Raw genomic sequence first — 12,125 nt, 5'->3', positions numbered from 1 at the left:
CTAATCTCTGGTTATGCTTTTTAATGGTATTTGTTATGTTTCACTCTTGAAATTTTAGGTCTTTTAGAATTGTTTTGCTTGCTTTGTTATAGTTCATAAAATAATCAGTTAATCTGTTCAAATTAAATTGGTGATTACTATTGAATGACACTTTCTTCATATAACATAAACTTTGGTAATGACATTTACACCATATGTATACATACAAGTGGAAATCCTTCACTTATTCAGTGATTGTGAGTCTAAAAAGTAGTATGATGAAATTTAACTTATACAATCATATCCCTTTTCCATGCATTAATTCACAACGTTTTCTGCCTGTTTTAAATATTCTCAACTCTTCCGGCGCTAGAGGGGGTAAAATGAATTAAACTTCACTTTTTGACTTTTTTTCAGGTTATTCAGGTATATGTATATCTGTGTGTGTGCGTGTGTGTTTGGTGTTTGTGTAATTAGACTCTGACGGTGAGGCTGTGAACCTGCTGTGTTGTGCTTAAAAGTAAAGGGAGAAAACGTTAAAGTACAACTGAAAACCACGTATTCCTTTAAGTCTGTAACAGCGCAGCTACTGTAAAAGATCTGAATAAAGTCGGTTAGCAAGTTGCTAACATGTAAACAAATTGCAGTTCCTGTTTGTGGCAGAAGTTGTGCCCATATATTATACAAAGTTTCAAACCTTCATTTACACCATATACATGCAAAATGTACAATTGTGCACTGTGTAATATACATAACAATGAACTGACAGCTCTTTCTATGACTCCTCACATTGTGATGAAATCACGCACAAATCAGAGACTAAATTGCAGCAAAATTTTTCCTACCATCTCAAAACTTAAGATTCCTCGCTCAAAGCAATAAAATTATATAAATTCTACTATAAAGTAAGAGATCACAATAAAAAATACCACTTTTATCAGTTCCCAAAACGTGGGTTTTCTGCACAGTCAGGTTGGAGAAATCCCCCTCCGCACCATTTAGCTTTTAGTTTCCACGCACGAAGCAGGAAGATAACGGAGAGGGTAATCAGCTTGGCTCGTGTGATCTTTGAAGCACCTCATTCAGAGCTGCTAAAAATTTATTCAGAGAGCATGGGAGGGGGTTTCAGGTGAATTTCGACCCTGACGTGAGGTTACAAAGCCAATATTTTAAAGTATCCAAAGTTAAGAGTCTTCTCTGTGTCAAGTCATACCGAACATTGTCGGTCAGCCGACCGAAAATTGACTTTCTACACCGTATTTGATGACAGGGCATGTAAATGGACACGCCCCTTTAAATCCGTCAGCTGATTTTAATTAGCCGGAAAACAATAACATTTTGGGCAAAAATTGTATGCCGGATAGTTTTGAAGGATGAAAGCCTTTAGCGGACCATAAAAATAAAAATAAAAAACACGTGTAGCGTTTTTTTTACGGAGAAATCCAAACCTGAGAGTATTGCTCAAATAGATAATGACAACCCAAACAAGCGAGAGGTTCATATTGAAAATGACAAAACCATTAACATTTCTGTTGATGAGAAGAGACGCAGATACAAGGGCAAAACAATATAATTATTGTTAATATATGAATCGAAGTGTCAATCTTCCTACCTAAGTGTCTTTCTACTTTTTTTGCATTTCAGCAGCAGTCATTCAGAAAATATGTATTCTCAAGAGTGCATATTTGCAATTCTTATAATTCTCATAGCCATTCTTCAAGACTATCTCTTGAAGCTCATATATATATATATTAATCATTATTTATTTGTGACATTATTAATAATTATTTACTTGTCTTTGTATAGTTACATAAATATGTATTGCTATTGTAACCGGATCCTTTTCTGCATTGTGCTGGTTTTTGAGTGAATGGACCGTGACACAGTTTCTTTCAAGCGGATGATTCTCGGTTTATTTCTGACGAAAATACAGACAAAACAACCGTGTTATAGGCTGCCCGCTCCAAGTCCTACACCAAACAAAAGTATAAAACAAAATTAACTTAATAGATCTATAAATAACTGAATATATTTAGATGGAAAAATGAAAAGCACACACCTTTCCCGCAGGACAACATGTCAAAAGGGGATGGGCTAAGGGCGCAAACAATTTAAAGACAATACCACAGAAGAAGAAATTAAAGGGATGGGCTTCAGATCTTAAAATAACACGGTTAAAACAATGACAGAGGTGTTTCAGTAAGATAAGGACCAAGACAAATAACCAAAAGAAGACATTTTATGTAATTATAATAAAAGAGAATTACAACCAGGTTACATTATTACTAAATAATTTATTAATTTATGAACGGCTGTGCTTTGTAATTTGCTCTTCATACATCAATATCAGAATATTCTATTCCTATTCTATTGTTATAGCCACTAATCATATTTAAATATGCTGAACTATGTAATAAAAACATACTTAAAAAATACAATTGCTTATAAAGCTTTGACAGATGTTTGAATATGGTTTCCAGTAACAAAAACGCGTGTTATGATTGATTAAATGGGCTGATACGTCATCGTGACTGTTAAACACATAACGCTGAGACTCATCAACACTCATCAACAGAGCGCTGTTCATGACAGTGATGAAAAAGCAATGCTATTTAATAAGACTTAAATCTAATACATTTTGAACTTTGAACAAAAGCCACAGTAAAACATGAGTAACGAAGGGAAATAAGGAGTATATCTGATTTTGAATCTAATTATTTAAATTTTGCTTAAATGGTTTGCACCTCCGGTTTGCGGGATGAAGAAAAAAAGACCTATAAGTATGGATGTGACCATGACTCTGAGGTGGATAATTTCTCCCAATGCCCGCTTTTGCCGACAGTCCTGCTTAGTGTGTTAGTTGTTATGTCTGTGGCGAGAACAATAGCACAAACAAGAACACGTTAACCTGCCACGGCTTTATGGACATGCGCAGTTGAGTGGCTTTAAGTGGCGTTCAATGAACGTCACCAGCATTTGATGAGCGCCTCTCCCACAGTAAATTTATATTTTCTATTTAATATTTTTTTATGACAGTGATGAAGAAGCAGTGTTATTTAATAACAATTTATGCCAATACATTTTGAACTTTCAACAAAAGTCACAGTAAGGCATAAGTAACGAAGGGAATTAATAATTAGTCTATATAATTTTGAATGTATAATTAATTCTAATTGATAAAAAATAAATGCAGTTCAAAATGTTTGTTTCAAAACCCGAATTGTACATGAGACTTAAAATTGGTGCCAAATCTTTCTTGAATTGATTTAACAATCATGTAAAAACCACAGTCGTAATCGAAGTGAAAATATCCGAGTCCTCCTGAATGCCTCTGACACATGACGTGACGTTCTTTGCCGTTACGTTCTCACTTCTTCGTTTGTCCCCAACAGGTAAGCGGTGTGTTATTTGGGTCTGTCGTGATAATAAAATTATAAACAATGAGAGACGGTTTCCTTGTCAAATAGTTATTACATAATTGCTTCTTAAGTGTGGATGTAACTTAATAAAGCTGAAAGCCGCTATACGGAGGTTTTTTCTGATAGCAAACAATCATTAGCATATGCTAAAATTGACGGTATCACTCGTATGAAAACCTGTCCATTCAGATTGCAGAGGGTATTTCCAATTGACTTAATTTATAACCATGTATGTTAGTATTTGTCTTCATGATCAGCTTCTATTCAGCTAAATATGTATAAAATTGCTACGGTAACCTCGGAGTTGATTAGACATTTCAGTTCAACTGAAACGGACTGTCAGCCGTTAAGAGGCTGTTCGATAAACGTTGCTTGTTCTTGGGTTGTGACGTGCAGAGCTGGCTTGCAATAATCAGAAAATGTAAGAGATGAAAGACGGTTTCATTCTTAAAGATATTAATAATCGCTTCTTAACGAATCGCCATACCATAATGAAGTTATAAACCGCTAACCCTCCTATTTCTGATGGGTGCCGACCGTTAGCCTGATATGCTATCATTGACGCCTACTATATGTCTTAACTGAAAACCATTCTAACGTGTTAACTGTTGGAATTCACCTAAATATACACAACGTGTTGTGTATTTTTCTGATCAAGTCAATAATTGTGAGATAACACACAGTGTCTTTTCACAGATGAAAGAAAACTGCTCACCAGCGTTCTTTGCCTGGTAAGTACATTGCAAAGTTCAGCAGCCTGTCGAGCGCAAATGTTTTAACAATAAATTTGGAAATATACGATTAGACAGTGACAATGTGGAAAACCTGAATGTTTTTGACAGTTTCATTCTGAACCAACATTTATGAACGCAGAAATCTCACAAATTGGACTGAAAATATTTAAAGCTTTTTAGCAAACTTCCTCATTTTGTTGAAATATTTTTTCTGGACTGTGCTACCATCTTTGTGCACTAAACAAATGTGTAACAAGGTGGTGATCTTATGAGCTGTCTAAAATCCATATACATTACAATCTTAGCATCTAAAAAACAGACTCGATGTCTTTTTAAAAATCCTCTTAGACAGAACCTTGTCTGAAAACATAAATAAGGTAATAGTGTCACTCCCAACTCTTCATTGCAATAGAATTTCAAATGCACTATTAAAATGGCCCTATTAGGGACAGATGCTCACAGCAGAAGCAGAGTGATGCAAACATAGGACTGCTGCTTTTTACGTTAGTCTGTTTGTCTATGTGCCTTGTTAAATAAATTCAATATAAATTTAACTGTTATTTCCCTCCTTTCAGACAACCTAGATATTTCCACCAAATTCTGCTCAGTGAGGTGAGTACTAGCAGCATGTGGCTTTATTTGATTTAAAAAAGTTAGCTGAAACGTCCAGAAATGTCTAGATCAAAGCAGCTTGTGTACAGAGGACAAAGAACCTTAGCGGATATGTGTGTTCTGGACTCCTGAAGGTTTCTGGTCAGCTAATAACAAACTGTTTCTACTCTCCCTCACAGAGAGAAGTGGACCCAAACACCTTTCTCCCTGGTGAGCGGATGTTTCAACGTGGATCAGCCGAGCTGTCACAGCTGATCCAACTTGACTCACACACAATTTGAATAAAATCATGTCCACAAACATTTGCTTAAATTAGATTCAAACAGGATATGTTGGTTATGCTCACATGACGACCCTGTTGTCCAAAACCCTGTAAGAAACATGACTCAGTACTGCAACAACCGTCTGAGTTGTTTTGTGGACTCATGATGAGGTTTTCTGTCACTCACTTTAATCTCTGTGATGAAGAAGGTCAAGTCAACATTAAATTCTGCTAAAGCAACTGGCTCTTTATCTGTTGTATGCTGGGATGCATCTTATTTCAGTAAGAATATCATAATCTACATTCATTGAACTATTTCAATAAAGGTCATGAAAACACAGCAACAACCCAATTCACACCACAAAGCTTAGTTCACAATAGTAGTAGGTATGAATCTCTTCACAGTTTGAACCTTTTCAGATGAAATCTGACCCAGAAGCTGCTCTGTTGAGAATGTTCATTTTGATGTCTATTGGCTGTTCTTTGTCTCGCAGGTGTTCCACGGACCCTCTTTTCTAACCACTGTCGGAAGCATTTAATTTTCCAACTGTGTTTTTTCCTTTCCTCTTCCTTCCAACATATCTGGAAAACCATTTACTGTGCATTTTACTATCCCATCCCTAAACTCTCCTACGAATTTCTTCAAAAACCAGCATCCCAATAGGTGGCCTAGTTTTTCCGAATTCAGGAGCCTGGTTTACCAGTAACCAGAGTTCCCTTTATTTCTTCAACCATCAGTTACTGCCAAATTGATGTTTGCCTGTCTCTCTTAATCTAGTTTACCAGTAACTAGATCTGTTTTCCACTCACATCTTACGTCCTGTGACCTCTGAACAGTTCTTCTATTGATTTTGTGGCATGTATTTTGTGGCATTGATTTTGTGGCTATATATTTGAGAAATCCTACTTCTATCGAGTTCATCAGTAACTCATCTGACTATCATTGAGAGAATCTGAGAGAATCTCCCCTCTCACTGCTCTGTCTTTCCTGTCTACCTCTCTCCACCGTAAGAGTAAATAACTGGGAAGCTTCACACATCTAAGACGTCATTTTGAGTAATCTCTTAAGTTTGAAAAGCTTCCATTTAAAAATTGGCCGAAAATAATTACTCAAAACAGGTCAACTAAAAACTTGATCTGTATAAATTTTGAAATTGAAAGCAAAGTTTGCTTTCTGCTGAACTACATTGCTCCAATTCTAATTGGACTTAAGTAAAGCTCTGGTCTTGTCTGACAAAATATATTTAGAGCACTATTGGCATAAAGTCAAAAACAGTAAAAAGAAAAAACGTAAAACTTTGATATTTCTAAGACGTCTTTTTGAGTAATCTGATTTGGACCTGAAGTTTAAAAACACTTCTATTCAAAATTGGATTATAATTTTCTATTTTAAATAATTTCTGAAACAGATCAACTAAATACTTGATCTGTATACATTTAAAAACTGAAATTAATCTTCTGAGCTAAATCTTTATTGAACAAAATTCCAATTGGACTGAAGTAAAGCTCAGTTTTATCTGAGCTGCCTAATTCGTGTTCCTGCTTGCTGCTACTGACGTTGGACTGAACTTCAGGTTTGTTCACAGGTTTGTACTGACTAGCTATTCAACACTAATACATTGATTGTAAGTGCATTGGTGTAGTTTTGTGTTGTATCTGCTTATCTTGAGATAAAAAGATCAACAACGACCATTGGAGTTGCTGTTTCCTGCCTGACCTGTCCAGAAGTCTAAACAACAATGCCCAGAAAGAATCAGCGTTCCCAGGCTCAGAAGCTCAGATGGCAGAAGGAGAAACAGCCTCAGAGCGATAAAGTGACAGGTACTGACTCGGAGAACAAGTCAGTTGGAGAGTCTTTTGAACGACAGCAGGTAAACAATATAAGTGAAAACAGTTTATCCTCTGTGACACTATCTAATGGAAACACTGCCAAACCAGTATTTCAGCATAATGCAAGAGATACAAAAAGTGCATCACAAATGTCTTATGCTGACATGGTGAAAAGGGGACGTGGTTCAGCTCAGCAGTCTCGAGTTAATGTAGAACTTCAGCCATCAGTGATAAATGTGTGTGCCTCACGGAGTCAAGATTCGTTAAAATATGGAAAATACAGGAACAGTCAGTGTATGGCAAACAGTTTGGTTTTTCTGGCTTTTTTCCATGAGAATGAAACAATTACCAGACCAGATCTTGACCTCATTCTGGATAAAGGTGATGCCGTGTACAGACAGGCTAGAGAAAGATTTCCTCGTAGCATCCATTTGGCAACTGATGAACTACCAAATGAGGTACTGGCACGCAGGTCAACATATCAGATCGCCATGACTCCAGTACCCGTATGTGGAACATTTGGAGGTGGACAGAGTTTCCAAGCCTGGAAAAAGCATTGAGACAATTGTCATCAGATGTACAATATGGGCTGCTGATCATGTCAGGCTTGGCCATTGGGGTTTTTAGAAGCAGATTTGGAGAGTATGGATACTTTGACCCACACACAAGGAACAAAAATGGAATGCCAATGACATGCAATCTTTTAGACTTTGGCACAGCAGTGATGCTGAAATTTTCCCGTCTTAGTGACATGATTCACAGATTAAAATCAGTGTACACAATGCTTAATGTTCCATCATCTTGTGCATTTGAACTCCAGCCCCTCTCATTTTACCAGAGAGACGCTTCAGACACAGTTGGCACCTCTCCACTGTTAAATGAATCCGAGACACCAACTGCTGTTCAGCAAGAGGTTGAGTCTGCTTCCCTGACACAAAACATTCCTGCTCTTGAGTCAAACATCAATGTTGAAGTCATGTGTCCTGTTGCAAGTGGTCCTTCTGATGATGTAATTGAAGGTGTATCTAATGCAGTTAGTTTTATGTCGTCTGTCACACAAGAAAATATAGTACTCCCCATTTCCAGTGAAACAAAAAATGCAACAAGTGTTCTTTTGGAAATGTCTTTGAAACTGTCAAAGTACCCTAAAGCGAAAAGAAAAAAGATGAAGATGAGACTACTTAAGGCAGAGATACCGAAACAAAGAAAAGAGAATCAAAAAAGGAAGGAAAGAGAAAACTATGCATTAAGCGAGTCCTTCAGAGCAAAGAAAATATCTTATTCTCACAGGAATTTTCAAAACAACCCTGAAAGGAAGCAGAAGAAAAACCTGTACATGAAAAATCTGTATAGACAGAGTTATGAGTTTAAAGAGAAACAGAGATCACGCATCAGAACAGCATACAAAGAGAATGAAAAATTTAAACAGAGACAAAAATACTATGCGAGTAATTTATACAGAAATAATCCTAGATTTCAGGAACGACAGAAAAGCTATATCAGAAATTTATACAGAAATAATCCTAGATTTCAGGAACGACAGAAAAGCTACATCAGAAATTTATACAGAAATAATCCTAGATTTCAGGAACGACAGAAAAGATACATCAGAAATTTATACAGAAATAATCCTAGATTTCAGGAACGATAGAAAAGCTACATCAGAAATTTATACAGAAATAATCCTAGATTTCAGGAACGACAGAAAAGCTACATTAGAAATTTATACAGAAATAATCCAACATTTAGACAGAGACAGAGGACTTATATGACTGAGCTTTATGCAAAAAACAGAGAATTCAGGCTCAGACACAAAGAACTGATGAAATCCCTAATGAGAGACAAATACAATAAAGACAGTTCATTCAGGATGCTGCAAAAGAACAGATGTGCACTGAATGTAAAAAGAAAATACAGACAGATGAAAAGATTCCCTCAGAGAGAAACGGAGAATCTTGAAACACGTGTTGCACAAACTAATACACCAGAGAACAGACTGATTAATGAAGCCATTTCAGTTTTCAGATCAAATATAAAAGCTGGCCCCACTTATGTGTGCACTGTCTGTCACAAGTCCTCGTTTCCCAACCAAGTTGAACTCTGTAAAAGGTCGAATTATATAAAGAAACCAGATGTGGTTAAACAGTGTTTGACAGGCAAGTACATTCATGTTTGTGATGAAGGCTGCATGGATGGACAGTGTACAGTTCCTCATGAGAGAAGTCAAGAGTGGATTTGTCACACGTGCCACAGACATCTAAAGAAAGGATCCATGCCACCGCTAGCAGTAGCTAACAAACTTGACTTGGCAGTAATTCCCAGTGAGCTGTCAGATTTGAATATTCTGGAAAGACATCTAATTGCTAAGTGCATACCGTTTGCAAAAATAATTCCGCTTCCAAAAGGCAGACAAAGATTAATAAGGGGCAATTTTGTGTGTGTACCATCAGAGCTCCAAGAGACAGTCAATGCCTTGCCCAGGCTTCGGAGCGAGTCACAAGTGATGAGAGTAAAATTGAAGCGACGTTTGTCCTACAGAGGTCATCAGCTTTTTCAAACAGTAACCTGGTCTAAACTAATCTCTGCATTATTAAAACTTAAGCAGATTCATCCAGAGTATCGGGACATAAATATTAGACATGAAGCTGAGCTTTGTGACCCTACACTTCCTGATGATGATGATGATGATGACGATGACAATAGTGATGTAAGTATGGATGAGGATGACTATGATGAAGCAGATCTCATGGAAATTGATGAGTATGAGAAAAATGCTTTATGTGAGGCTGAAAATGATCAGGACAGTGATTGTGAACAACTCCAGCCACAGATGAATGATGGAGAAGAAGGTGATTGGCCAAATGGAGGATTCGCTATAGAATCATGCCTTCAGCCTCCTGACATATCAGAAGAGATACTTTGTTTCTCTGAAAGTACATTCACCCGTCAGCTTTTTTAAGACCCCAAATTTGGAATCCATGAGCTTCCCGGTACAATTTCCAACATCAGAGAACACTTTGGACACAAGGAGACTCATTAAAGTGACACCAAGTGGATATTTCAAGTCACGGCTATTTCATGTTGATAATCGCTTTGCCAGAGACCCAACATACTTGTTTTTTGCACAGTTTGTGACAGAGATACACTTGGCTAACAACAGCATGACGATTCAGCTACGAAAAGGAAAGACCAGAACCAGAGATGGTCGCAGAATAACCTCAGGTATGTTGCAGGACAAACGAGAGGTTGAGAAACTGGTGAGAAATAAAGACGCCATGAGATTCATGCAACCTCTAAGAGGTACTCCAGCATACTGGAACAGAGCAACAAAAGACTTGTTCAGTATAATTCGTCAAATTGGCACCCCTGTTTTTTGTCACGTTTCAGCTGCAGAGTTCAGATGGCCTGAAATCATTCAAGCCATAAAGAGGCAACAAGGTGAGGAAATTGATGTCGACGCTCTTGACTGGACCGCCAAGTCTGAGATTCTGCGATCCAATCCTGTCACCTGCATGCGTTTATTTGATAAGCGAGTTGAGGCACTTTCAGAGATTTGTTGCTGTCAGATGCTCAGCCTTTGGGAAGAGTGATTGACTATTTTACAGAGTTGAGTTTCAGCACAGAGGAAGTCCACACATCCATGCGATGCTATGGGTTGAAGGAGCTCCACAGCTGGATGAGTCAGACGATCAAACTGTGTGTAATTTTGTTGATAAATACATCTCGGCACAGCTTCCTGATCCAGACAGAGAACCAGAACTGTATCGGAAAGTTTCTGAAGTTCAGAGACACAGTAAGAATCACACCAGATCTTGTTTCAAGAGTGTGAACTCTGGTTGTCGATTTGGTTTTCCAAAGCCCCCTGCAGAAACACAGTGATCTCCAGACCAGGTGAGAACAATGACACTGAAACTGCCAAAGCCAAACTCAGACCTTTGATGCAACTCCTGAACGAACCTGAAGTCGCTTCCATGAGTTTAGAGCAGATCCTTTCTCGGTGTCACTTGACGCTAGAAGAGTATGAATCTTGTCTTCAGACCATGAACAAAAAGACTGCCATCTACTTGAAGCGTGATCCCAAAGATTGCTGGATAAATGCTTACAATCCACATCTGCTTAAAGCTTGGGACAGTAACATTGATGTGTCTTTCATACTAAATGCCTACTCATGTATACAGTATCTAACAAAATACATCACAAAGAAAGAAAGTGGACTGTCAGAGTACCTGAAAACAGTGATTGACAATTCAAACATGGACCGAGTCAATGAGTGTGATGAAATGAAAGCGATCATGCAAGCGTACTCTAAAAAGCGAGAAATTAGTGCTCAGGAGTGTGTTGCTCGAGCCTGTGGATTAAAGATGAAAAACTGTTCCCGCAGTGTTGTGTTCATACCCAGACGATAATCCTGTAAAGATGAGTCGACCAATGTCTTTCTTGGAGGATATCCCATCGGATTCCTGCAATATATGGATGACCAGTTTGACGGATAAGTACAAAGCAAGGCCTGAAATACCCGAATATGAGGAAATGTGTTTGGCTGATTTTGCTGCTACCTGCAGGTTTGTAAGTTCAGAGAAGGCAAGCACTAATGGTGTTTTACCACTTTTAAATCAGCTGGGATTTGTAACAAGGCGAAAAAATGACAAGCCCTCCGTCATCCGCTACTATCATTGTTCTAAAGAGAAGGAACCGGAGCAGTTTTATGCCAGATTACTGAGACTGTACCTTCCTCATCGGTCAGAGTTTGAAATTCGAAGCGTCAGTCTTCCTACCTACGAGTCCTTTTACTCCTCTGGCTGTGTCCGCCTACTAGGTTCAGACCTCCTTGAAACCGTCAAAAGTGTTGTCAAGAGAAACAGAGACAAATATGAGAAAAACAGTGAGGAGATTGAGAGTGCCCTTGAAGAGTTTGAGGAAAGCAGAGACCATGTGATTGATGAGTGGTGTAATCTTGCTCCTGAATCTGAAGTTGTGAGGTTGCAGTGTGACGACGACCTTCAGCCGGCAGAGCCTGAAAACGAACAGGAAAATGTACCAGACTTTTGTCCTCAGTCTTCTGCCGTCAATGAAATGCGAGCCATCAGAGAACCTCCCGCTATGGATCCGAATTTGCTGAGACAAATGTATCAGAACCTGAACCAGAAGCAGGCCTGTATTTTCTATGCCATCAGAGACTTCTGCCTTAAACTTGTGTGCGGTCTGAAACCAGAGCCATTTTTTCTGTATGTAAATGGTGGGGCAGGTACTGGAAAGTCGCATCTGATTCGATGCATTTACTCAGAGGCA

At 38.1% G+C, this 12,125-nt stretch overlaps 1 long non-coding RNA gene across 1 annotated transcript; it reads left to right on the top strand.

Moving 5' to 3' along the window:
* Window positions 1–3,980: 3,980 nt before the first annotated feature.
* On the top strand, window positions 3,981–5,034 carry LOC145550301 (uncharacterized). The gene is made up of 3 exons (XR_014086206.1): window positions 3,981–4,129; window positions 4,708–4,744; window positions 4,924–5,034. It is a non-coding gene; the product is annotated as an uncharacterized LOC145550301 (long non-coding RNA).
* The last annotated feature ends 7,091 nt before the right edge of the window (window positions 5,035–12,125 follow it).

This window comes from Poecilia reticulata, unplaced genomic scaffold (assembly GCF_904066995.2).
Source record: "Poecilia reticulata unplaced genomic scaffold, P_reticulata-male-v2 Scaffold_32, whole genome shotgun sequence".
Lineage (NCBI taxonomy): Eukaryota > Metazoa > Chordata > Actinopteri > Cyprinodontiformes > Poeciliidae > Poecilia > Poecilia reticulata.
The sequence above is the reverse complement of the archived record's forward strand: the minus strand, read 5'-3'. Positions and strand labels throughout refer to the sequence as shown.